The following is a 27218-nucleotide window of genomic DNA, read 5'->3' as shown; positions in this document are numbered from 1 at the left end:
TGTTGCCAGTATTGTCTTCATTATCTTAATTATATCTTAAGGCAGGCATTAGGAGCCTGTGGCCCTCCAGATGTTGTTGCATTCCAGCACCCATTGCCCCCCCCACCAGCCCTGCAGGATGGGGATTGTGGGAAATGGAGTCCAACAAGACTGACCTCCTAGTGGAGGCTGAGGGAGTCCAGCAATGGGGTCTTCACCCCTGTCTTAAGGACATAGAGTGGGCCAGAAATGCAAACCTTTCCCAAGAATTCCAGTATGCTATATCCTGTGGATATTGGGGGGCGGGGTGAGGGCGTGCAAACCCACTTGGTAATTTATTATATTCCGTCTCTTTCTTCTTGGATCTCTCATTAGCCCTGTTTACTTGGTTTCTGTTGTCATTTCTGTTGGCCATGTCAAACAGGTGTCAAGTCCCTTTCTTTAAAAAACATTGCCAGCAAGAAAGAGATTTGGGGGGAATGAGCATGGAGATAGGAGTGTAGGCAATGTGGGAAGGCCATGAGGGCATGCATATATTAACAGACCTATGCACGTCTATTAAAAAATCAGTCCCATTGAGTTCAAGGGGGCCTAGTCCCATGTAAGTTGGTATAGGATTGCAGTCTCAGAATGCTTCATGTCTCTTCTTTTTGCAAGCCTATAGTCACAATCTAAATGGGGTATAAGGGGAGGGGTAGTGCCTCTGGTGAGGGGCACGTTGTGCTCCTTCTGAGCTAGTTTGTACACTTTTGGTTCCTACTCTGCATTCAACTCTAACCTGTGGCTCCTAGAAGCTGTCAGCATGCGACAGCGGTCACACCCCGGGAAAGGCTTTGACTGGCCAGATAAACCAGGTGATGGGTCTCAAACCCTTGGTGAGGTAGGAACACCCCCTGCATGCAAAGACAGGCTCCAGTGTGTTGGGCAGATGAGCCGAATAGTGGGTCCAATGGTCAAGAAGGCAGTTTCTACATGTGCTACAGAGGGAAGTGAGGGGCAGATGGGGCTCATCAACCTGGGAAGGCAGCCCATATAGGAGAAGGAAACCTCTGATCCTAAACCTCTGCTGCCTTCTGGAACACCTTTGGGAGAAGAAAAGGCTAAGGAGGAAACCCTACACAAATCCGGAGTGGGGTCCCTAAGACCGTTGGATCACCATCCTTTTGGTAACTCCTGCAGCCAAACGCATTACTCTGCTTTGGGGGCACATCAGCCAAGAGGTCTGTTGTCTGGGCAGCCCAGAACCCTTCTACACACTCCTGAGGCTTGTGCCCTGAAGAGATCACTTCAGTGCTGCTAACACAGTAGGTTGATGCCACCCCTGGAGGTGTTTCTTGAGACAGACGGATGCCAACAAGAATTATGGGAATTTTAACTTTATGAAAGTGATGTGCCCACAACTGAAAAGTAAATATTATTATTAATGGAGTGACTGATGACAAAAAATCCCCTTGCACAATTTACTGTGCATGTGCTAGCTTACCTAGAACCACAACTTTCTTAATGTATAACAAAGAGCTGCAATGAATACTGCATACTATGTGGAAAGCGGCTAACAAGGCAATCCTAAACCTGGACAGGCAGCAGTAAGGTGTGACAGATCAGAGCAGCCACGGCATATCTACAGCACTGCCACTCACATCAACCGAGGTATAAGGCGGGTGGAGACTGGGGAAATGGTGCACCATGCTGTGTTAGTTCGGAGCTGGCATAGGAATCAGGCCAGGATCAGCAAAGGGGGTGGCTTGGGATAGAGTTTGAAGTTTTTCCATGGGCTACTGCTGCTAGGAATTCCACCAGCTCATACCCTCCAACATTTCTCTGATGAAAATAGGGACATCCTACTCCATAATAGTCATAATTATATTATTTACACCCTGCCCTTCTGACTGGGTTTCCCCAGCCACTCTGGGCAGCTTCCAACATATATAAAAACATAATAAAACTTCCCTATACAGGGCCTCCTTCAGATGTCTTCTAAAGATGTCTCCTTCAGATGTCTTCTAAAGATGTCTTCTAAATAGTTATTTATTTCCTTGGCTTGGAGGTTGCATAGCTCCATACCCTCCAACATTTCTCCAATAAAAATAGGGACATCCTAAGTAAAAGTGGGACATTCCATGATCAAGTCAGAAACTGGGACAGCTTCTGTAAATCCAGGGCTGTCCCTGGAAAATAGGGAAACTTGGAGGGTCTGCCAGCAGTACTTCTGCCCTTCTGCAGTTTTGGAAGGCAGAATGGGGAGCTCTGCATTGGTGGAGAATTCAGTTACTCTCTATGGATGGGGGCTGGTGGAGGTGTTTCAGTCCTCTACCCCCCCTCCCCCCCCCGCCGGCCAGCATGATGGATCAGGAATTTGGACAGGGACCTAAAGCAGGAGCCAGCTTGCAACATTCTCCAACTTGCTTAGCTAAGCCCAAGTCTGACTCTGCCATGAGCAGAGGGCACTGCCTGCTTCCATCACATCTGGCTACAGCTTTCTGGCTGTTGTCAGTCACCACCTCCCTAATAGCCGAAACTCTAGCTGTGTGATCTAGGGAAGTCTCAAAAGAAACATTTTATGTGTATATGGCTATCAATCAATCAATATTCCATGGGTGGTCTGTTATTAAAATAGAACATATAATATACAATCATATTGAAAATCAACAATCAACAATAGAAGACTGGCAACTGGCATTATTATTCTACAATTGATTTTTAAACTGTAGTGATTATTAAAGAGCTATTGCACCTTAGACTCTTTACATATATTAAATGATGCTGATAATGCAGAGCAACACTTTAAGAATAAGCTGATTACTAGAATGAAGTAAGAAAATTATTTCCCTCCCTGTAACCATTTTCCATTGCAATACATCAGTAGCCTCATACAGTTTTCTTATTAACATTTCAAGTCAAGGGCATGTTATTAATGACTGCATGACTCCTCCTGTGATTTAGTCATAGCGTATGTCCATAAATAGGCAGTGTTAAGTGTAAGATACTGATCATATAACTAAAACAGTTTTCCCGTAACAAAGGTAACAAAGGTAGAAGCAGGCAACTGCAATCAGAACAGAATAATAACTGCATGTTTATGGGCTGTTTGAACATGATGTACAATTTCCCTTGTTTAGTTTTTGTGTGCAAGGTATAAGTGGAAGGAGTGGAGAGAGAGAAAGAGAGAGGAAGAAAGAGAGCGCTCCATCATCATCACCACCAACACCAGAAAATATACTGTTGAAACGCTATGCTTTCCCCATTTTTTCCTGGAAGCTTTGTCCAAGAATAAACCTTCCCATTTGTCTTTCAAGGTTGCTTCAACATAAGAAGCCTAAATCCTCACATTTCTACTCTTCCTTCTCTTGTAAGCCATTTAGGGTCAAAACCTTGTCTTTGTGTTTATTTACATAACAATGGAGTCCTATACAGACATCCCCACACACCTGATTTCAATCCTTTAAGGAAAACACACTACTCCCTGCCATGTCACATGCTGAGGGATGAACTTCTACCATGGCAAGTTGTTCTTACTCATAGAGGCTTCCTGATTTAGAACCCTGGAAGATCACAGTTCCAAACCATGCAGGGAGACTACAATGTCTTTCATGCACAGAGTGATGATACATGCTCCAATATCCATGAATATAATCTAGTTCAGCTCCAATATACAGTGGTACCTTGGTTTGCATATGTCTTGGATAACAAACACATCAAACCCTTCTTTTGGATTACAACCCATTTTGGGGGGATGACAAACAATTCTTGGGGGGAGGCCCCATTGGTGAAAGCGCGCCTTGGGTTTACAAACGGACCTCCGGAATAGACTATGTTATGTACTGAAGTTCTCCTCCTGGGCCAGCAGGGGGATACTGTAGATAGTTTTCACTCAGGTCCACATATGCAAATAAGGGATTGAAAGTGACGTTCAGCGATTGGATAGTTACAGAAAATGGTTACTGTTGCGTTCTAGTAGAGCTCTATATAAGCAGGCTGGCTGAACCCTTCAGTTCAGTTCTCTTCTGGCCTGTGAATAAACAAGAGCTGTTTGAAGAATCACTGTGTCGCCTGATATGTTCACCCACAATTTAACAGATTATGGTTGTAAACCAAGGTACCACTGTATGGAGGATTACAGGTGTGGCAACAACAATTCAACAAAACAAGTGGAGCCCAGGGGTATCCACTCCCCTCTCAGACAATTGGAATCACATGTGTGAAAATGCCTAAATAGACTTTTGCAGTCCTGAGCTACTGATGTTATTATGTACACCACCAATTATATCCCTCTATCATATGCTTCCCTATGTTGTCATAATAAGGGGAAATGGAGTTGGGAACTATGTGCTGCCATCATAATGCCAAGTTTGACCATCAGACTTTGATGTAAGAGAGGTTCAAATCCTCACTCAGATAGGAACCTCATTCAGTGGCCTTTTGCTGGCATGTCTCAATTTGCCCAGGGCTCCTTTGTGAGATTATGAATACAGGTGCTAAATTAGTTTTTTAAAATAAAAAAACCAATAATACAAAAACCAGTGCATAAAATTTAGTTCTGGCTTTTAGATGACCTCTAACCTAAGGGAATCCAATGTGGTCTTCAATTTGCCTCCGTTTTCCCCCCTAAGTGTTCCATATTATGGTGAATTGCTAACAAATTAACCTTTTGTCTCAGTAACTGAAGCTCTGTGGACAGTTGAGAGTGGAGAAAAGGCCCTCTGGCTAATGTCAAACTTTTGGGGAAGATGTCCTCCCACCCCACATTTAAGATAATTTGGAGTTGAAAAGTGCAGCATTTCTAGATTCTGCCTTGTAATTCTTTTCCATGCTGCAAACCTGCTGCAAAAAAACATATAGTGAAACAAATGCATCTCTGCTGAGTTTATTGATCCATTTCAGTGTAATAATATCCCACTTTATTAAGTTATTATTACCCTGCAAAAGATCAATAAACTCTGGGAGACATTTTTACACTATTTTAAAATTTCCAGGAGATACAGGAAATAAGATGAGAAATAGGTACCCTCTGAATTCTGCATGGGTGATCTTGATTGTGGTTAATATATTTTTGTGTATGTGGTATGCATGAAATGGGGGTTATAACGGACAAACTTTAAAGTAGATGAGAACTTCAGCTAGCTGTACTAATCTATTATGAGTATGAGTGTGTGTAATCCAGAAGATTTAAAAGGTACTCTTGACTCTTGTACTTTTAGAGTTAACTTTGTGATGAAAATCAAGTTTCTGCTTTTCTAATGTGTCATTTGCATCCTGCCAGGATGAGTGAGTTTGGACTAGGTGGAACTTGCTGTCCTGGCTGAGTTGTGGCTCAGCTGCAGATAGGTCACGGTAACTCCTGCATCCTGACTCACCCAGGGATACACCAGCGAACTCCCACAATTAAGGCTGAGCTGCAGCTATGCTGGCTCAGCTGGGGCTCACCCAGTATAACTTAAGTTGGTGGAATTTACGCAGGTGTAAATCTGAAAAAGTGGGGTCTGGGGATGGGATAAGGCAACAAGAGACTCAACGCCAGCTAAAAACCTCTTTCAGCTCAGCCCTGTTGCTAAGCAACCTGGTGGAATTTAGGCCAGCAAAAAGCGTGGTACAAGTCAAACTCTTCAAGGCTTCTTTCCCCTCTGCCAGGCTTGGGCCATCTCAGCCAGCAGTAGCCCCTCTCTTGGCTAGAATTTAAAATGGGGTAATTTACATTTATTTAACTTAAGGATTGCTCTGTTATTCTTAAATCATCATAGGTGGGAAACACTAGTTTTTTTACCTCGTTAATGAGGATTCTCATTTCCGACCTAGGTGTCCACATGAATTATTGACAGATATTACCCACAAATCACCAGGGGCATTGTTAAGAGGTGATCTAAGGGGCCCCTGTCCCAGATATTTGGCATCTCCTGCCCTTCTGCCCCCCATTAAGCTTAATTTTTAGCTGCCTGCTAAAAACAGTTTTGTTTAGGCAAGTCAACCCAGACATATACTTTTATTGCATTCATTTTTTCTCCTATAAAATGTTGACTTTACCTATACTTGGTTATTTTTATTATGTGTACTGTTTTATTGCTATTTGGTGTAAATTGTTCAGAGCTTGTTTTTCATTGAACAGTATATAAACATTGTTAAATAACTATCTAAGATCTTAAAATCCATGCAGGGCTCATTTTACTCAGCCCCCTGTCTGTTGAGAACCCTTAAAAAACGGGGAGAATAAAGACAATAGGAGCTGCCAAGTTGCTCCCGGTAAACCTGAATCAAAAACAAAGCAAGAGGAGACAGTCTCAGTAGCTAGGGATACTGCTCTGCTGCAACGAGCAAATAAGCTCCTTTGAACACTAACCTGAACTTTCATTTGTTAGCTGCCTACAAGATAACTCCTTTCTCTGACCGAATAGACACCTTGATAACCATTTACCCACAACACACTCACACTCTACCCAGAATTTCTAATCAAAGTCTAGATTATGCCGTTCACTGGCCTAGAGTCATATAAATTCTGGAGTGGATTATTTTGTTCATTGGACTGAAGTCACATAAAACTCTAAAGTGGATTTTACAGTTCAGTGGACTGGAAGCATAGCACTGCATTGCAGAATCCTATTATCTCATAAAGCTACATGCAGGGCTCTGGAACCCTGCCTTTTTGTTTCTGTTTTGTTTTGGAGCTTCTGTGCGTGCAAAGATGTCAGTCCTCAGTCGGTGGAGTGCTTTGCTGTGAAGCTTTCTTGAGGTTTTTTTTTTAATTATATTAGTGAAAAACAGAAGGTAAAAAGAAACTTGAGGACAAATTACACCTCACTGCATTCAGATCTAATTAGGAAAGATGAGATGGCATCTCTGGTGCTTGTTACCTTAATAGTTGTAAAAATGCATTTAGCTTTGCACTTTTATGCGTTCTGCTTTTGCCCATAATGTCTACCTAATGTTATTCTGCCACCTTTTAATGGTGTGCTCAAGGCTGTGTTAGCTAAACATCTAGAGTGGTGGCCTCTCTTAATAGGTCATGCTCACTTTCAGAGTCTATTTGCACATTTCAGTACAAGTCTATTTTTTGTGTTGCTACTGTCATTTTGCATCTGTTCTAATACTTAAATGGTGTGTGGTTGTTACTATATTGCATGTGACTTTGGGGGCATTTCAAACTTTTGGGGTGGCTAAAAATGTGGGATAAAGGTAAAGGGACCCCTGACTATTAGGTCCAGTCGTGACTGACTCTAGGGTTGCGGCAGTCATCCCGCTTTATTCGCCGAGGGAGCCAGTGTACAGCTTCCAGGTCATGTGGCCAGCATGACTAAGCCACTTCTGGCAAACCAGAGCAGCACACGGAAATGCCGTTTACCTTCCCGCCGGAGCGGTACCTATTTATCTACTTGCACTTTGACGTGCTTTCGAACTGCTAGGTTGGCAGGAACAGGGACTGAGCAACGGGAGCTCATCCCCTCCTTGTGGGGATTCAAACCACCAACCTTCTGATCGGCAAGTCCTAGGCTCTGTGATTTAACCCACAGCGCCACCCACATCCCTCTCAAAAATGTGGGATAAGAGTTCTTGAAAAATGAAACAGAAATATTGACACATGAGGTGACAGTGACACAATGATAAGAAAGCATAGGACTCTTGGAAATAAGAATCTTGATGCAGACTAAGGGACAAAGCTCATGTGGCATTTATCAGGCAGTCTTCCCTTGAGTGGAAGCTTTATTTCTTTCACAAATTGCCAGAATGGAGTAGTCAGTCTAGATTGAAATCCTGGTATGGAAGGTAGATAACTTTAACTCTTTGCTCGTTGCTGGAGTCTCCATTTAGATCGGGCCCTCCATTAGGAAATAATATTCCATTTGCTCGATTAGAGGCTCCTCCCTGCACTTGACTTTCAAAGGGTGGAGCCCTGATCCATTAGGGCAAATGGGGCATCGCTCTACCATCCCAAGTCAACCTTTAACCTGCCTGCCTCCTTACTTGCTTATTGTAGCTGGTTGTAAGAACTTAACTGTTTTCCTTATCAAGTCTAAGTAGGTCCAGGGTATTGTATTGTTCATGCTAATGCCTAATGCTGAAGAAGGAAGAGGAGGAAATTTTCATATGGAGATGACGATGATTATTATTCATTTTCCTCACATGACCCAAAGTTACTTACAAACACTAATTTCATCAAAACAAACTGGACTAGCCCAGCCCTGTTTGCTTAGCTCATTAATTTTTGGTAAAGGTGGCGGCGGAGGGTGCAGTTGTGAGTGGAGGATCCTCCGCACATGGCTGGGGTGGCGCAATGGTGGCGGGGCGAGCCTCCCACAGGGTGCCTTCTTGTCACCCCCTCAAAGATGGTACCCAGGGCACTCCGCCCCCCTGCCCCCCTCTTCCTCCACCACTGGGTAAGTTAGGGGTAGCACAATTTGTAACCATATTAATGTATGCCGCTGGCCATTTCTCTCTCAAACTCTATTCCTCCTCTTCTCTGCCATTTTATCTTTCTGAAGCCTATACTGGATTCTCACAACAGCTGATGGTGCACAGCTCTCCACCACCCTGTGAATTTATCCCCCATTTTTACTTTCTGGAGCATCAGGGGGGAAAATTAACAAGCAAGCAAGCAACCAAGCAAGCAAACAAACAAACAGAAAATGGTATTAGTACTGCTGGGACAATCAACCTCAGGACAGATAGTGAAGCTAGTTATGTATCCTGACAAATCTACCGCTGTTATTTACTCCTACCTTAGTTTCACAGCCCAGCAGGACTTCTAAACCAACTGAGGTAGAGATCAATGTCCGAAAACACTTTCTTTTTTTTGGTTGGTGTTGAACTGGATTCTGATCTCTCTCTCTCTCTCTCTCTCTCTCTCTCTCTCTCTCTCTCTTTCTCTCTTTCTCTCATCAGGCTCAGGCCAGGCCATGACTCCTTATTCAAACTTGTGAACAGCTCTGGATGGAGATGTAAATCCTTTGCAATTAATAGGTATTGAGATAATCCTCCTTGAGCCAATTTGTTGCCATGTCTGAGTTAATAAAGCATCTTGTGATACAGAAGAAAGAGCTGCAAGAACTAGATTAAGTTTCAGGAAGAATTCTATGTTTGTAAGTCAGGCAAAAGACTAATGATAAGGGAAGCTGAGATTATTCCAGCATGGCATGTAAAGAATGAAATCCAACTTCATTTAAATAGACTTCAGGGCACACAACAGGGCTTCTCTTTCCTCATCTCCCTACTGAAGCCCCATGCTCCCCTCGTCTTCTCCCAGGGGGATTTGGGGAGCACATATTGGTGGTGGTGGGACTGGAGGGAAAGCAGAAATCCCGTTGTGTAAATGGAAGTGTTTTGTGCTGGTGGAGATGCACAATTGGATATAAGCCTATAATTTTTTGGGAAATGAGCTTGGCTAGGATTAATTGCTAGTCATTTTAAAATACATGTTGATGAGATAATTTTAAAATGCCTTCCAGTGCCTTTATTCATGTTTTTATCTGTAGGATATTCCTATATTTTGCTGATTTAAATTCAATTTATTCCTATTATAATATTGTACAACATGATACTAAAGTAAAGGGCAGCATATTATCTCTCACTCAAACCATGCAATATAAATATTTTAAATGAGTAATAAACTTCAGAGACCAGGATATAAAAGTAAATGCACGGTGAATTGTCCAAGCAATATAGTGACTAAGGGCTTGGTGTGATGATGACAGTTATAGGAAATGACCCCATCAAGGGGTAGTGCTTTTAAGTTACATTTCAATTGGATAGATAAATATAATAAAGTGAAGATATTTATGCACATGTTTGATTTTCTTCTAGAAATCAATGGGACTTTGCAGTCTGGATCATATTCAGTAAAATTTGCCACCAGTTCCTTCTCTTTCTCCCAGTACATTATAAATCATCATAAAAACATATTATAACATAATGATTTTGTCTTCACCATGTTGAAAAGCTAAAAAGATAAATGATCCCTGGATGGTTGAGTCCAGTCAAAGGCAACTATTGGGTGCAGTGTTCATCTCGCTTCAGGCTAAGGGAGCTGTTGTTTGTCTGCAGCCAGCTTTCCGAGTCATGTGGCCAGCATGATTAAACTGCTTCTGGTGCAACGGAACACTGTGATGGAAGCCGGAGCACACAGAAATGCCATTTACCTTTCCGCCACAGCAGTACCTATTTATCTACTTGCACTGGTGAACTGCTAGGTTGGCAGAAGCAGGAACAGAGCAACAGGAGCTCACCCCATTGCGCGGATTCAAACTGCTGACCTTCTGATTGGCAAGCCTAAGAGGCTCAGTGCTTTAGACCACAGCACCACCTGCATCTCTATACCATCAGTGGCGAAGCTGCATGCTCTGCTACTGGGGGGGAGCGTGGCTGGCACCCCCCCCAGGGGCATGGCACGCATCCCGGGGGCATGACGTGCCACCCGCGAGGGCGTGACATGCTGCCTGTGGGGGCATGGTGCCCGGCACGTGGGGGGGATGCACGATGTGTGTCCGGGGGGGGGGGCTGTCACGATGGCACCCTACTGGAATAGTGGAGCCAGGGGCAATCCGCTCCCTCCGTCCCCCCCCCGTTCCTCCACCAGTGTATACCATGTTGAAGCACAGCAGTCAAATGGAGTAACGACTTTGCATTCAACTCATGGCACTTAGAACATGGTGGCATGGGGAGCTTATCTTAGCAAGACAAATTTTCAAGCATTCATATTATTATCTAATCAGGGCTGGTGTGGAGACAGTGGTACCTCTGATAATTCTGAGGTGGAACCATACCTTAGAAATCCAGCACATGTTTGGTATGCTTGAGACCCCAGAGAGCTGCTGATGGTCAGAGCAGATATTAATATTGGGTAAATAGATAAACTGGTGGACAAACAAGAGTTTTCTGTGTTCTTCACCTGCCAAATCTCTACTAGCTGGTTAGGGGCAGGAATTGAAACTTAGGTCAGATAACCAATGGAATATTTGCACTCCTGTTCATTTATTTTATTTTACACAGAAAATAAAAAGCCCTGGGGAATTTGTGGAGGGAAATCTACATCCTTGGTGTGGAATCTGTTGCCCTCCAGATGTTGTCAAGCTGCAGCTCCCATCATCCCCAGCCAGCATGGTCAGTGGTCAGGGGAAATGGGAGATGGAGCCCAGCAACATCTGGTCCCCCGACCCTGCTCTAGATGGATCAAAATATCTAGATTTCAGATAAATGGAAAGTCAAGGGGAAATATTTGCATTACAAATTCACTTTATAGTAGTAGTACACACCAGGAAACCAAGTACAAAGTACAGTGGTGCCCCGCAAGACGAACGCCTCGCAAGACGAAAAACCCGCTAGACGAAAGGGTTTTCCGTTTTGGAGGTGCTTCGCAAAACGAATTTCTCTATGGGCTTGCTTCGCAAGACGAAATGTCTTTCGAGTTTTTCCGACTCCCCCCCCCTTTTCCCCTTTTTCTAAGCCGCTAAGCCGCTTATCAGCTGATCCGCTAAGCTGATAAGCCGCTAAAAGCCGCTAAAAGCCGCTAAGCCGCTAATAGCGCTAATCCGCTAAGCCGTCAATGGGCTTGCTTCGCAAGACGAAAAAACCGCTAGACGAAGAGAATCGTGGAATGGATTCTTTTCGTCTTGCGAGGCACCACTGTATTTAAAGCACATGGCTTCCAATCAGCATAGCCCCTGCTAATGCAAAAGTTGTGCATAGTGAGGAAACAGTTCCTCTAATTAAATCTAAGAACTCCACAGCTGTGTGACCATAAATTTTTATCTACATCAGTGGTAGCTGTAAAAGTGATTCTAAATTAAAATTTTAACTTTTGTTTCAATTCCCCTGCAAGGCAGCTTATAAATGATCTGCAAAGCCTATTTATATAGGCTAAATAAAGTGTGCAAGAAACAAGGAGAAAAAAAATTCTATACACTTAGGACTTTTGCATACCTGTATTTCTGGAGGGAGCTGTCCCACTCTGTGTTTATTGTTTTCTCCTGATGAGAGAAGAAGCAACAACATCTGTCCCAGTGCTATGCCAGTAGGTATAGTATTTATTAGTATTATTAAAATCTGCATACCATCCTTCATTTGAAGATCACAGGGTGGTTCGCAACATAAAAATACAAGATGAGAACACAAAGTACCTGTTCAAAAAGTATAAGAACAAAAACAAACCAATAACCCCCCACATCCCAAAACCATATTTAAAAGTACAAAGAATGTTATTCACCCAAAGGCTCAGTTAAAGAGAAACATTTTCATCTGGCACCAAAAGATATCTAATGACAGTGTCAGTTGAGCTTCCCTGGGGAGAGCACTCCACAACCTGTGAGTCACCACAGAAAAGGCCCGTTCTCATGTTGCCACCCTCCAAAAGGTTGCCACAAAACAGGGCCTAAGGTGATGATTACAAGGTCTCGGTTGGTTCATATGGGGAGAGGTGGTCATTGCGGTATTGTGGTCCTGAGCCATTTAAGGATTTATAGGTTAAAACCAGTCATTTGAATTGGGACTGGAAACAAATTGGCAGCTAGTGCAGTCAGGCCAGTTACATGCTCAAACCATCTTGCCTCAGTGAGCAACCTGGCCACTAAATTCTGCTTCATATGAAGTTCCTGAACCATATTCAGAGATAGCCCCACATATAATGTGTTGCAGTAATTTAACATACAGGTTATGAGAGCAGAGGTGACAGAAGCTAGGCTACCCCTCTCCAGATAGAGGTACAGCTGGACCACCAGCCAAAGCTCATGGAAAACATTCTGTACCACTGAGGCCACCTGAGCCCCAAGTGACAGTAATGGATCTACATGGACCTCCAAGCTGTATACCCTCTCCTTCAGAGTGAGTATAACCCCATCAAGAGCAGGCAACCTCCTAGCCTTCCAGTCTAGGCCTTCCAGTGCCTCAGCCTTATCTGGATTGAGCTTCTGTTTATTGGCTCTCATCCAGTCCATTACTAAGTGAAGAAAATAGTCCAGCACATCTACTGCTACACCTGCAGATGTAAAGGAGAATTACAGCTGGGTGTCATCAGAATATTGCTGAGAACATACTCCAAAACTCCAGATGACACCTCCTACCAGTTTCATGTAGTTTCATGTAGATGTTAAACATGGGGGATAAAACTGAACCTTGAGGAACCTCATTTGAAGATTCCACAGGGCCTAAGTGCACTCCCCAAGCATCACTCTCTGGAAATGACCATCCAAGAATGACTGGAACCACTGAAAAATGGTGCCACCCATCCCCAACTGGGACAGCAGCTGCAGAAGAATACCACAACTGATGGTATTGAAAGCCATTGAGTCGTCAAGAAAAATTAACAGGGACATATTTCCCCTGTCTCTCTCCCAACAGAGGTCATCATACAAGGTGACCAAAGCAGTTTCTGTGCCAAAACAGGAACTTAACCCCAATTAAAATGGATCTAGAATATCAGTTTCCTGAGAGTGCCTGGATCTGGTAGTCGGAATTAAAATCATTTGTGTAAAACACAGTCCATTTACTTTGTAAAAAAAGCCTCTTTGTTTATCATTGCTTCATGCTGAGCTGCAAAATTCATTGTAATTTTCACCTTCTGTTTTTATTTTCAGCTTCTATCCGTGCTAGTTCTCTGGAGCTAGATCCTGTAGAAGGGAGATGTTGCTATACTCTCCTTCTAAGCATCCAAGTTGTTTGCATACCAGCAGATCTGTGTTGTATTATAAATGACACCTTAAATAAACGCAGAGAACAAAGTTTGTGGCAGAACTATAATATCTCATTAGAGGCAGGCAAACACATGTATCACAGGAGGCAATTTAAAGTGGAGTGGCAAATTGAATCAGAAATACACACTTACTGAGAGAATTGTGTTTGATCTCCTTAACTCTCATCTATGTTGGACGGCATCTAAAGCATCCATTTCCCCTCAAATTATTTCTGCTTGTAGAACTGGAGACAAAAGCAGAGGAATATCAGACTAGAAAGGATGCAAAACATTTCAGATTTGTCACATTAATATTAGAGACACCGGCTCATTAGACAGCAGAGCACTTTGGCAATCCTGAGGAGAGAAAGTCTGCTCCCTCCCACAATTGCACCACTTTCAACACACATCAGCAACCCATAATAGAGACTGTGAGATACCTTGTATGTAAAAAACAGCAACTCTACAGAACAGAAAGACTCTGTAGTGACACTGCATTGACCCTCCATGTTCACAGCTTGTTACCAGCATGGCCTATTCTGGCCAAACTTAAAGTCCCCTGAGGCATTGTGCAAGGTCTGGAGAAAGCATAGGATCTGGAGTTATCTAGCACCAAAACACACACACACACACAAAACATGCAGCATAGTTCAAGGGTAGAAACAGAGAAGTTCATTTGGGACAGGAGTACAGAAATTAACTCCTTCTGTTCAGAAATGTTCCAAGTCACTATGACCTGAGACCACCCTGCCTTCTCTGAATTCCACCTCAATTTGTAATAGCTTGGGGCTAATCTGGCAATTTCCACCCTTCCCACATGTATCATTTACCAGTTTTAGTGAGGGGATAGGAAAACAGAAGTCAAGGTGAAAGCCACTGGCTCCTTCAAATTGTTCCTAAATTACTGGAAGTGTTGTTGTTGTTATAATAAGGAAAACAATTGAACTACATAATTGTTACTTCATTGTTGCTAGACGTCAATATAAGGATTTTGTTGTGGGGAATTTATTTTGCATCTTTCAGCTAGCATATGATGCTTCCACAGCGACTGGTCTATGTGGTGAGGCTGCCGTCAGTCACATTAAGCTCTTTGCAGGGATCGGGAACCTGCATCCTTCCAGATGTTGGACAACAGCCCTTATCTGACCATGTCAGCTGGGACAGAAGGAAGCCCAAAGGAAAAAGTAATCTAGATGGCCACAGGTTACCCTCCCTAGCTCCAACAGATTCTTTTTGTGATATGCTAGAAATGACAGCTAAAACTACCTCTGCCTTCCTTTTATTGTAGCTTTTTGTAAATTGATGATATCTGGCTGGATCCAGGCTAAGAGCCCTGGTCCCCTCAGAAAGCTAACAATTACTTCCTTAACAATTGCTTCCCTTTCCCAGGAAACATGGAGAATTGTAAGCTTTTTGAGGGGAACAGGAGTCTCTTAACAACCCTCAGCACTCTTAACAAACTACAGTTCCCAGGATTCTTTGAGGGAAGCCATGTTTCTTAAAGCAGCATAACACTCATTTAAATGTCAGTCAGTTGGTACCAGAAAGATGGACATGCTTTAATTCCACATCCTCAAGCAATCCAGCTGACTGCAGGACTACAAATGGAAAATGCACCATGCTATGTAGAGTCCAACTGCAAATGCTCCAAGGCAGGGATACAGCGGCCATGTTTACAAAAGAGTCCTCTAATTGACAGTCTTTTATCTCAAGGCTTCCTCTGTGTGAAGGGCTTCCTGGTCTAAGTCTCATCTAAGGATAAAGAAACTTCAGGAAGGAGACCAGAAGCCTTGAAACTGCCCATCCACCACGGGTACCTGGAAGCTGATAGAGCAGGCACACTGGTTACCTGACCACAGGCCTATCCAGCATAGTAAGATATATTTATATTTAAATGAGAGTAATTATTTCTTAATTTGCATTGATGAAAATAGATTGGCTTATGCAAATGTATATGCAGCTCCATATCTTCCTTTTAAACTATGCGCAAGTGACCAGTCTAGACAGCACCCAGGAGTATCTTTTCAGTGTTGCTTCCCTTGCCCCTCTGCATGGTACCTTCTCTTCAGACCCTCCATAAAAGCTATCTCCATGACAAACAGGAGTGATTCTCCACTCTTGCTGCCGTGCGCAGGGCATTACAGCAATACAGCTATAGTTATGGTTGATGAAGCACCCCCATTACATTTCCCTGGTTTGAACTCTTTGTAAAATAATTACCCTCTGGACTGAAATTTCTCATGCTTGTTTTCAACCCAAGGGTGAGAAATTTTTTGGAAAGCTTCATAAACTCCCATTTGGGCATTTTATGAGAGAATGAAGGCTAGGAAATAAAAACAAGTGTTCTCTGCTGGCAAAGAAATATTTCACATTCTTTATTTGTGCTCAGGTAAGTTAAAAACGGTCTCCTTTTCTTCCTCTTTTTCTTTTTTAAAAGTCTAGCAATTATTCCTAACTGTGCTTTTCACACAGTGTGAGACATTTTATTGGGGGGGGGATGCTTTTGAAAATTGCTTACATGGGTGTGCGTTAGCTGCTCTTTTCTCCTGCTATTTAGCAGCACACTTAAGAGCACAGTGCCCTGGGTAAAATTCCCGCAGTGGCTGTATCTTCTGCTTTCCAATCTCTTCTTCAAGTTCTCTTCAGCTGCATCACTAAGGGCTGTGACTAAGTTCACACATGAATATTCATCGCTCGATTTCACTTCACTTGAGGTCTCAAGACAGCTGATTATGTGAACTGTCTCCACTGGAGAGTGCCATGTTTGAGATGACATAAAGACATATAGAATTTTCACCTGTGGTTTTAGCTCTGTGATGGCACACTCACACAAGATGATCACCACTTGATGCTGCTTTGCAGGAGCAGGAGCATGCAAATAAAACAGCAAAAAATAAATATCACACATCAAATCCACAAACCAAATCCCAGTTTGTCAAGATGGTCTGAAATTCAAGCAGATCTTTGACCCTCAGATTTACTATATTATTCATTGCCCCATATTTACAGCTTGAAGCATGTGTCCCTGGAAGTGCAGTTCAATGATATCAGTGAAACTTGAGTTTAGTTTATGCAACAGCTTTGCTTTATATCATAAGCTCTCTTCAAGCATTATAGCTCCATTGTTGTTCCACATGAGAGCTGGGTCATGCCAAGTAGCCCCATCCCCTGGCATCTGCATAAAGAGCACGGTCTATATTCTATAATGATGGAGCCTTCATATATGCAGCTGTATTCAAAGGCTCCATAACAATCGACGTTTACTCTCCTCAGGGGGCGGGGCTATTCAGTGTTTTCCTTCTTCTCCCTCTGACCACTCATCACCATCCCACCACCAGTCCCCTGGCTCTGAGCGCTGGGGGTTCCCTTGGGGGTTCCCCAGCTGGTGTCTCCCACCACTGCTCTGCATCCAGCCAGTCCATGACAGGAATACATTTTTAACACAATGGAACAAGCATACTATTTGCTTGTTCAGACCCAGAAACCTCCCCCCTAAATAAATTCACACTTGACTCAAATTTTGGTTTTGGTTTTTGGCAGAATTTAGGCCACAACTTTATTGATTACAGAAAGTGACTGGTTGCATAGGCTCTGGTTTGACCAGCTCCCTGCCAGCTCCCTGCCATGCTCCCTGCCATGCAGGTAGCGCTGACCCAGGGTTCCAGCATAGGTTAGCCGAGGGTGAACACCTGGATAAGAGGAAAGCCAGGAACAGGCTATCTCTGCCACCCAAATGTCCCCCTGGACTCAGGCATGGGCACAACCCCCTCTCTGGGGTTGACCAAACCATTGAGTCCCTGGATTCCTTTAACGGAATACCCTTCACATAGGGATGGCGAGAGTGTTCTCCCATCCCTATCACCTGAACCAGAGCCTATCCACAACCTTACAAGTTGTGACAATTTGCTACGGGACAGGAGAAAACCCAAATGGCAACAGCCAATCAGCCAAGTGGGGAAAATTCCTGCCGTGCCCCTGTCCCAATGACAGATGACGCATGGCAGTATAGCAAGGTCATACTGTCAACCCTAAAAGTAGGGACAGGTGGGTGGATGGCCCAAATGCATGCACCAAAAGAGGGAGCTCTGGGTCACGTGCATGGGTATAAATAGGCCCTTCAAACCATTTGGACTGCGTCCCATTGGCCAGATTGCACCCACCTATGAGGGACCTACCAATCGGGTGCTGTGGCTGACCAATTGTACCCACCCACAACACAGGGTGTTGGTTTCCAGGTCTCACTGCAATATGTGTCCTCTTTAAGGGAGGACCCAATTTGCCCAGGTGTGGCGTGCTCTGGTCCATGGGGTCACAAAGAGTCAGACACAACTAAACGATTAAACAACAACAGATGGCCTATCACAAAGCTATTCCAACTTGCTGCATAGATGGTTCAACCCAAATCCTTGTCTGTAGTCTGTCTCTCTTTTCCAGGAATCAGCCCTCTACTTTTAACCCATTCCTTTCCTTTGTATCTGTTTATTTTCTTTCTGCTAAATGGCAGCTGAGGGACAAGAATTATGTGCAACAAGTACAAACAATGGGGAAAGCAGTGTTTGTTTAGTTACACATATACCCGGAACATTTGCATTGCAGAATGCTACTTGGTTTCCATACGTGTGGAAGCAGAGCTGCTGTTCTACTTACAGCTTAAAGCAAAAGAGCAATGACTGGGAGCTGGAAATTTCTCGATGTCTGAAAACAACCCAGGATGCTGAAGAAGTACACGGAGCTGTGTACAAATCCTAATGATCTAGGGGCGAACTAGGTTGGTTTGTAAGACAAGGAGAAGCAAACCTGAAACTGTTCCTCATATTATATCCTCTTAAACCCAACATGCAAGAATGTGTGAGAGCATGCGTGCATATATATATATATATATATATATATATATATATATATATATGATGGCTATTACCTCACTCAGCCTCTGGGCCTGTAGAACAGTAAAATTCTGAGCTACCCTTTGACTGTTGCCTCAGGTAAGAGCCTTAGGTGAGACTGGGTGAGATGCTAATTGCAGTTCCCACCTGGCTGGTGGCTAGATAAAAAAAATGCATGCAGCTGAACACTCAGCTATGCTGCAGAGCAAAGCACCATGAACATTCACCAGCCTAAAGAAGTAAGTGTTGACCAGGTCAAAGTGCCAGGTCGGGCCAGCTAAAAATAATTGCAGTAAATCTCTTTTATCAATATGTCTTAGAAAGACTGCTTGAAATGGTTCCTGAAAGGGAAGAAGCAGCACAAACAGTATGACATGGAAGATGTCAGATGCCAAGACTGGTGGAAAGGAAGGTGTGTGTGTGTGTGTGTGTGTGTGTGTGTGTGTGTTGTTTTCCTTGCATCTTGAAACATCTGGCAATTTCCAATGCTTGCTGTATAAATGGAATGAAATTGCGTTTTCCCTTCAAGCTGGCCAAGCTAGTTTCCTTTGGGACTAAACTAATAACTTGCTATACTACTGAAGACTTTCCCCCCAAAATTCTTCTCAGTGGGAATCTGAAATCTAATTGGACCTTCCAGAGTTGGACTGTCAGTCATTCTCATTTGCAGCTAATATTGATGCAGATAGAATTGCCATCTGTCCAATCTTGAACTAGCTTGGCAAGGGTTGTTTTTCATTTGTTTGACACCCTGCATTTCATTTCTATCATGTTTCAATGTTCATAAATGGGCAAACACAATGATTACATACAAGAAGTCAATTATCATGTGCAAATAAATACCATGTGCAAAGAAACAATAACTTCTCTCTCTCTCTCTCTCTCTCTCTCTCTCTCTCTCTCTCTCACACACACACACACACACACACACTGAGATAGCAACACTAGGAATAAATCCTCAGGAAGAGTAAAAAGCTAGTCTATGGTTCCAAAAAATCTAAAATGTCCCATATACTACAATAAAATAAAAATTAATAAATAATGCAATCCAGCAGAGAGTGAAGTATTGTTTTTAAACCCATGCCTCCCTCACTGGGTTGGATGTTTAATTGAGGCTTCTTGTCTTTAAATGATTTGGCTGCAAAGCAAAACTTTGATGTGTTTGGGAGGATACTTGAAGTTAGATTTTCAAATTGTCATGGCACTCCATGGAGTCCACTGTGGCCACTTATAGATTGCCACAGAAAAGGACATACAGTGGTACCTCGGGTTGCATACACTTCAGGTTACATACGCTTCAGGTTACAGACACCGCTAACCCAGAAATACGACCTCGGGTTAAGAGCTTTGCTTCAGGATGAGAACAGAAATCATGTGGCAGCAGCGCGGCAGCAGCGGGAGGCCCCATTAGCTAAAATGGTGCTTCAGGTTAAGAACAGTTTCAGGTTAAGAACGGACCTCCAGAACGAATTAAGTACGTAACCAGAGGTACCACTGTAGATTTCTCTCTGTCTGTAGATACACACACACACACACACACACACACACACATGAATATGCAAATTTAGAAATACTCACTATAATTTAAACACAATAATAGAAATGCAATACATCTCACCCTAACAGGGAAGACTGTGACCTATGTGTCTGCTCATGCTGCTTTTCAGGTATAATCTATAATCCTTTCCACAGCCCCTCTACCCTTCACCATCAGAATGTTTCAGAGCTGCCAATTTTAAGATTGCTCTCTGCTCACAGAACCCTATGTGTTGTGAGCAAAGTGAGCAAAGTGGATTTGCACCTTGCAATCCAGACTGAAAGAATACCATGTCCCTGGATTAAAGGTGTGGAGAAAGCAAAAAAGGGGGTTCCTGTATGCCAAATATGGGCAAAACATTCCTACTCAGCACCAGCTTGTATTAATAGCTAACACCATACAGCTGTGTCAGGTTGGATGGGTAGCTTGCCACAGTAGAGAGGATGAAGGGTGAAGCACAGTTCCTTACTGGCAAAAATGGCTCCTCATAGAAACTAAAGGAGTGACCATTTTGAACTCTGATGGAGAAGTCTACTGTGTGCCCATGCCCCTGCTGCTAAACAAAGGGCGACACTCCTTAAAGTGTTATTGAGAAGGAGGAGGTGACACTTCTTGCTAAGAATCATGGCCTATTTGTTGACAAATGGATTGCAGCAAGTCAAGTGTTAACACTGTACATCTCTGCTATTCAAAAAATGAACCGGTCAATTTACCTCACTGTTGTTCTTTGTCAGCCAAATAGAAAATCATTCTGTTGAAGTTAAATGCAGTGGAAAAACAAGGAAGTGGGAACACGTAAATTTTTAATCTAAGCTCTTGACCTGAAGGAGAGACACTAGGAGTTGCCATAGTAAGGAAAGTGAACTCTCTCATTTTGGAACTACTGACTACTTTGGTTGAGTTTTTCCATCTTCTTACACAATATATCAGAAATTGAAAAACAGGAGCCAGTGAGGCCATGGATAGAGTCTCAAGATACAACAAGCTTTAGGCCTGAGACAAACGGTACAAATTTTAGCCAGGGGCTAGTAGGGTGAGAACAGAACTTTTGTTAAGATCCCAATTGTATCAATTCAGATTAGAGTCCCAAACCTCTGAACTTCCCCACAAAGCAAGAATTATACAGGATTTTATTTTGAAACAGGGTGCCCCAATTTGAAACAGGCACAGCTTGTCAGAATCAAATTAGCACTCAGATATCACCTCTGCAAACAGCCAGAGACTGTGGGGTTTGCCATCCCAGCAGAGATGTTTATGTTGCTTCCTGTCAACATTCCTGCTATTGCAAAATGTATTTTGGGGGTTGGGTTGGGGGTTAGCATGGGAAGACCATGGAGTAAACATGACTAATTCTGTTTAAGCAAACCAAGTGATTTTTTTAAAGGTGTGTTTGAGGGTCTAACTACACAGGATGCTAATTGCATTGCTTTCAATCAGTTCAGTTCATTATCCCCTTCTTGATTTAATGAAGGGTGGGACAATGTTCATCAAGAAGGCAGCATGCAGAGAGGAGAGGTTTAACCTTTTCCTGCTGCCACACTTGCATCGAGTATCCACCCTTGGAAAAAAAGGTCCTATTGGTGCACACTGATGTTCACCTGAATATGTGATGGCTAAAACTGTACAAAGAGCATACCTCCAGAATAATGGGATTTACATGTTTTCTTGGAAGCTTTTGAACACCAGGGATTCTTCTTTAGCCATGGTACTGTATGCACAGCCAGAGAAAACTACAGTGTCCAGTCTTGATCACTTATGAAGCAGTCAAGCAGGGTTGAGATGGAATACATCAGCTGTACTGGCTGAGGTTGATGGGATTTGTAGTTCAAAACATCTGAAGAGCACCAGAATGGGGACGACTGGAAATACATTAAGATTTCCTATTGACTGGGCAGAAAAATAAGACATAAGAGATCATCAACATACCGTATTTTTCGCTCTATAAGACGCACCAGACCACAAGACGCACCTAGTTTTTGGAGGAGGAAAACAAGAAAAAAAATATTCTGAATCTCAGAAGCCAGAAGAGCAAGAGGGCTTGCTGTGCAGCGAAAGCAGTGATCCCTCTTGCTGTTCTGGCTTCTGGGATAGCTGCGCAGCCTGCATTCACTCCATAAGACACACACACATTTCCCCTTACTTTTTAGGAGGGAAAAAGTGAGTCTTATAGAGCAAAAAATACGGTATTTTACATAGCATATAATCGGAAACCAGATCTGGCCACCCAAAAATGAGAATTGAAGTTCAAAATAATATTTGAAACATTGTAAGTGATACATTTTTAAGTTTGATTTTTTTTTGCTTTTCAATATCGTTGTTGTTAGATGCTGGTATTGATCTGGCTTAGGGTCCTCATATTTACGGGACCGCCTCCCCTGGTATGCCCCGCAAAGGACCTTAAGGTCTATGAATAACCATAGTTTAGAGGTCCCGGGCCCTAAAGAAGTCAGACTATCCTCCACCAGGGCCAGGGCCTTTTCAATGATGGCTCCAACCTGGTGGAATGCTCTGTCCCATGAGAAAAGGGCCCTACAGGATTTAACCTCCTTTCGCCAGGCCTGTAAGACAAAGCTATTCCATCTGGCCATTAATTTGAATTCAGCCTGATCTTTTATTTCCCTTCTCTTCCCTCCCTCTTCCCTTTTATGAAGATTACCCACTTTGGGACCCCACAGCTAATTCTCCCCTGGCCTCCTTGCTGGCCCAAGTAGGACTAATTCAGCCAGCTAGCCCTGGTGACTATCTAATGTTCATTGGATGGATTTCCCACAAACTGATTTTTGAACTTTGAATTTTATTGTTATTCATGTTTTTATACTATATTTTATGCTGCTTCTATGTTGTATTACAATTAAGTGTTTTAAACTTGTTGTTAGCCACCCTGAGCCCAGTTTTCTGAACCGGGAAGGGTGGGGTATAAATAAAAAAAATATTATTATTAATTTATTATCATACTAGTTCACAGATGATAGTAGTCCCAATTGTGTATTGATTCTGTTCCATCTCTGCAAGTCCTCTCTAGGGATGGAGGAGCAATTCAATTCAGTACGCATTTAAAGCCAAATCTATCCATTCTATCAAATTTGCACTTTCCAAAAATAATATGCAAATAGAAGCACAGCTATCCTTTGAAATTCACACATATCTGAATTTTGCAATGTAGTTCTGATGTATTGTTGGAAAGCATGCATATGTCGCCGGTAACACATAAAAATTAATAGATTAGTGAAAATAGCACACAAAGATGCAGTATAATACTGGAAAGTGCTTGCAAAAATGTGTTTATTCAGAGAAATTCATACTAAAATCCTGATGATTTTTTGTGAGAATTTAAAAATAAATCACAAATTGCTTCAAAATGCAAAGAACCAAATTTAAGATTGGAAAAATGTGAAACTGAGGGAACTAAAATTTATAGATCCTTCCATTCCAAGTCCTCAACGATTTCTCCAAAATCAGAGAGGAATTAATTTGAGGTGGTGGAAGGGGGGGGGGAGAGACACACACCAAATGGCTACAGATCCTCCACACTACCCTGTTTCAGTCTTCAAAACAACAGTGTGTGCCCTGCAAGTTTCCTCCTGGTGTGCCTTTTTAATTTCCTCAGCAGTTGTTGGCCTCAAAACACAGGGAAAGTATATATTCTGTAAGAATAAATAATCTGCTGTCAGAAAATTCTCCCTGCTGAAGCATAAATGAGCTATAGGATCCCTGCCTCCAGCAGGTTCTGCCAACCACATGGCTGGCTGTCTTCCTGTGGCTTGCTCATTACTTTAAGATGAGTCAACCTTCTGTTACTCCAGTGAATGCATGGCTGCCATTCTCCTGGGACAAAAGTCATTAAGGGGATTTTATTTTAGTCCTTCTAAATTGTTTCCTTAAATACTCCAAATACCTGGATTCATGTGGACTATAAGTAACACAGACAAGCTGAAGGCGGTTGTTTGCTGTTCATTGTTGGTTCCCAGCATTCTCTTCTCCTAATGAAGGTGCCAGGATGCGACAAGAAACAAGCTGCCAGCTATCACCCAGTTCTGCATCATAACCTTAACCCCATGTCATATCCACGATGAAGTGGAAAATGAGAGAATAAAAATAGAGTCCAGGGATTTTCCCCTTTCCCCTGAAATATTTTCTGAGAGCCCGTCAGGAAAGATGTATTGTCCCCAGAGGATAAAAATATCGCTAAGTTGTTCGGTCCCTGTTCCTGCCAACCTAGCAGTTCGAAAGCACAAAGTGCAAGTAGATAAACAGGTACCGCTCCGGCGGAAAGGTAAACAGCAGTTCTGTGCACTGCTCTGGTTCACCAGAAGCAGCTTTGTCATGCTGGCCACATGACCCAAAAGATGGCTCCCTCGGCCAGTAAAGTGAGATGAGCGCCACAATCCCAGAGTCATCCGCGACTGGACCTAATGGTCAGGGGTCCCTTTACCTTTTACAATGCAGATCTCTAAGGCAGTGCATTGGTGGTTTCAGTCAAGTCCTACTAAGAAGTTTCTCTCTCATTCTTTGAGACTTTTAATGCATGATTTTCCATCTCAACTTCAATAAAGTGTTGTCAGTTACAAAAAAGTAATATATTTTCATACACGAAGCCTACAAACCAGTTTGTATTAAAATGCAATGAGATCCTCTATACAGAGGAAATGTGAGCAACAACAACAGAAAAGGTTCTTTCTGCACACTAGCCTTTGTTCTGATGCAGCTGCTACCATTGTAAGTGCCAATCTTAGGTTTTCTAATTATTGCATTTAGAGAGCTCATAAGTTGAGGTTTGGGAGGGACCTACAACAAAATGTCACAGTGTGATGTGCTTCTGTCAGCCATGTCTTCCTTCACAGTTCCTAATTCTGTTCACTTTCCAACCAGTTTTCCATTTCATCCCAACAGTACATCAACATTCCATGGTCAGTGAGCATCTTCAGTCCTCACTGGGCTGCTTTCTTTCCCTTAGCTTTTAATTTTACATAGTTCAGTCCACCATAATGCATACTCTTTTGGCTGCAGCTCTGAATTGAATGCAGGCAAGAAAATGAACTTGGACATGTCTTGAGATCCTATAACCTACTAGAGAATATGGTCACTTCTTCACAACAATGCCCATTCTCTGCATATTGTCGAAGGTTAGACCTACATCTACAAACTGGTTTGCAAAAAGATACTTAAAACAGAAAAATCAGAAGTCCAGCTGAATATGAATAACTCATTGACTGTGCCTAAGATTTTGTTACAGGAAAACTGACCTTCAAATACAAATAAGGAACTGGAGCTTAATTTGTTTCATTGACTCCTATTGCCAATCCAAATACTTTTCCAATGAGAGGTACATCACACTTAGACTATCTGAGCATGATAATAGATAATTGGATCTACCAAGTCTGTTTTCCTTTGGAGAGTTTTACTTCTAATACACTATTTAAAATTAAATGGAAATTGCCTGTAGAAATATAAATCACCAGTGGCATCTCGGCTACTGGTTGACCATTCAGCTTAAAGAAGGTTCAAACCAAATTGTTGGTTGCCAACAGGTAAGTAGTATCATCAAAGCAATATTTGCCAGTGATACTGTCCAAGCTGATGAAGACCATGATTGGTTATTTTGTGACTGATTAAGCAAGACAGAATGATAAAAGTGGAACTGTTCCTCCATTAAGTGTAAAAGGAGCAAAATTAAGGTTTAACAGCATTTTAATGTACAAGAATTGCCAAAATTCATATCTTAATCACCATTAAATCAATGGTGATTGGCTGTAGGCAAAGGCAATATATTCATGATTTTTAATTGAATTTTCAGCAATATTATTTTTATTTTTATTTTTTAAAGGTCAACTCATTGTGTTCAGTGTTTTGAACACTGGGACAAATATATGGTAAACTCAAATGTTAAATTAAGAGTAATTGCTGTTCCACAATATATCAAAAAGCAATAAATCTTTGACTTCTTACACCTTGATTTCCACCGAAAGTACTTGTCAATGAAGTTGAGTAATCTATTAATATAATAATAATAATAATAATAATAATAATAATAATATAATTTTATTTTATTTATATCCCGCCCTCCCCAGCCGAAGCCAGTCTACTCTGACTACAACTAACATTGGATATTACCCATTGATGTGTGTTTTTAAAATTCTGTGAAAGGACTTTCCCCACAATGTTCAAGACATTGGTCTGTATCACTGAACACATTTTATCTAGTGAGGTGTGCTAGGAATTCATAGTTTAGATATAGAAATGAGTTGTGGTGTGTGGTGTGTGGGTGTTAGGTAACACTTTCACTGAAGCAGTGATCACTTCCCATTTCTCAACCCACTGCTCATTCTCCTTTGAATTATGCTAAATCAAAAATGGTTCAAAGAAAGACTTTGTGGTTTGGCCAAAGTTTCTGAGAAGCCAGAGGCAAACAATCAAACAATTTGGCATATAGAAGAAGCATCAAATATTAATCTACTTAATTCCCTGACTTAGTGTGGGCAGACATATTACAAGTTCTGCTTGGAAGCTGTTTAAAACAGCTTCCACTTACTATTTCTTCTGTGTGGCAGTTGTAGAGCTGCCTACATGGATTTCCACTTCCCGTTACCTGAAGAGCCTACATGGAACCAGGCATATGAAGATTTCTGATATAATGGGGACGATTTACCTGATGAACCATGCTATAAAATATAATGGCTTCATGTTGAAATGGGTACTATAGAGAAGCTGAAGACTAGCACAATTCCTCATTAGACAAACAGAAGGAAGCCATAAAAAACAAAACACCTGCTATTACTTTCTTACAGATGTGCTTGCATATGGCCAGGGAGACAGAAATATAAAATACTTTAATCATTGCCCAGCAAATTAATCGCTCAGCAGCAGTCACCTAGTCTCATTTATGACAAAAACCACAATAACAACAACAAAACTCCATGTTCTAGGCTCAGTGGGTTTTGCTAATTGTATCAAATGTAACTTTCTTCATAGATTTCTTCCCTCATTAGACTTCTGCGTATTCTGAGACATAACATCTAACCCAAGTGTCAGCATACACCTAGCAGGCTACCTGAGAGGCTATGCATACTCTGAGGTCAGACTAAATGTTGTGTAAAGGCTACCAAATGACTTTGCAAAATATCAATTCTCATACCATGCAAGGCATGTGGTAGAGGTCAAATACTGCTTTGAGAAG

At 42.3% G+C, this 27218-nt stretch overlaps 1 long non-coding RNA gene across 2 annotated transcripts in view; it reads right to left on the bottom strand.

Annotated features, from left to right (window-relative positions):
* Window positions 1–13799: 13799 nt before the first annotated feature.
* The window catches only part of LOC307212481, a 30554-nt gene continuing 17135 nt past the window's right edge, over window positions 13800–27218 (bottom strand). Inside the window, exons 3-6 of one of the 2 annotated variants that reach the window (XR_013837010.1) lie at window positions 21681–21931; window positions 18201–18356; window positions 16143–16475; window positions 13800–13869 (exon numbers count right to left, since the gene is read on the bottom strand). This is a non-coding gene — a long non-coding RNA (uncharacterized lncRNA). Of the gene's footprint in view, window positions 13870–16013; window positions 16476–18200; window positions 18357–21680; window positions 21932–27218 lie in introns of those variants that run through there. The other variant, XR_013837011.1, reaches the window with a different exon arrangement.

Source organism: Podarcis cretensis (assembly GCF_951804945.1).
Source record: "Podarcis cretensis genome assembly, chromosome: 1".
Taxonomy (NCBI): Eukaryota; Metazoa; Chordata; class Lepidosauria; order Squamata; family Lacertidae; genus Podarcis; species Podarcis cretensis.
The sequence above is the reverse complement of the archived record's forward strand: the minus strand, read 5'-3'. Positions and strand labels throughout refer to the sequence as shown.